We start from the raw sequence: 1,227 nt of genomic DNA on the forward strand, positions 1-1,227 counted from the left end.
CAGCTCTTTGGTCCCTAATGAATGATCCCCTTTCTCCTTTTCATATCGAATTGCCTGGTTCTGGACTGGTAGTTTCTCACTGCCGTTGGGTTTTTCCTCTTCCTGTTTTGAGCGATTTTCTCACCGCTGTTTGGCACAGCAGGAAACCTCACACCCGTGGAGGCTGCACCAGTTTCCGAGTCAGGCCTGGCTCTGTGAGGGAGCACATTTCTCTTTGTCAGTGTTCTTGCTTAAATCGGCTCACACTGGATTAAAAGTCATGGATATAGATAATAACACATACAGTTCATCATCAGCTCTGCTAACACTTCAATGCGACTGAACAACATCCATAAAAAGAATTCTGGGAAATGCCTTGGAGGTTCCTGGAGCAGGATAAGCAAGTTTGAAACGATGGTGCCACAGCTGTTCATTTGAATCTAAAATAAAACTTGAATAACAGGTTTAGGAACAGTACTGGGTGCTGCCATATAGCCCTACATCATGAAGAATATTTACTGTAAAATAACTCTAGACTAACTGGATCATTTAGCTTCTAAAATACCTGCTGTCATCGCATGGAGCCTATATGATGGCAAAATGCAGGACTCTCACACTCAGACGATTTTTTTAAACAATCAAAAATAATGAACGATGCATGTACGGATGCATTATTATTATCCTACTATTAGCTGCCTAATACTACTATAATTATTAGCCATTATTATTAAAAGAAGAGCAGAGCCGATGGTAGATATAGCTTGTATTAATTCTATCCCTCAGTGAAATGGCCTCCTGCTACAGCCTATGGATGGTGGCTTTAGTCGGTGATAACAGGGATTTACCGCCTCATATGAAACGTACATTAATAACCACAGGCCTGTGTCTCCAACATCCTTTTTAACACCGCCAGCACCACTTTTTGATAGAGTTATAAGAGGCCAGGATCGGGTCTGTAATCGGAAAGTAATCATTTTATTTCATGTATATGACTTTTGAACTTCTGCACAAAAAAAGGCACACTTTTCAGGAATTAATCGACAGCCTAGTTCTGTCGGTGTGCCAGGGGTGAAGTCCGCGCTGCAGGGGCAGTAAAAGTAGGTCAGGCTGGGAACTGCGGAGGAAAAATGTAGTCCGTCTTATCGGAAGGCTGAGCTCAAATGTGCACGGAAGAGCAGCCAGATACTGCCACGGGTCACGCTGTAGAGCCCACGTTTCCCTTTATAAATAAGCTTTAAATAAATATAT

The sequence above is a fragment of the Monopterus albus genome, unplaced genomic scaffold, assembly GCF_001952655.1.
Source record: "Monopterus albus unplaced genomic scaffold, M_albus_1.0 scaffold29.1, whole genome shotgun sequence".
In the NCBI taxonomy this organism is placed as follows: domain Eukaryota; kingdom Metazoa; phylum Chordata; class Actinopteri; order Synbranchiformes; family Synbranchidae; genus Monopterus; species Monopterus albus.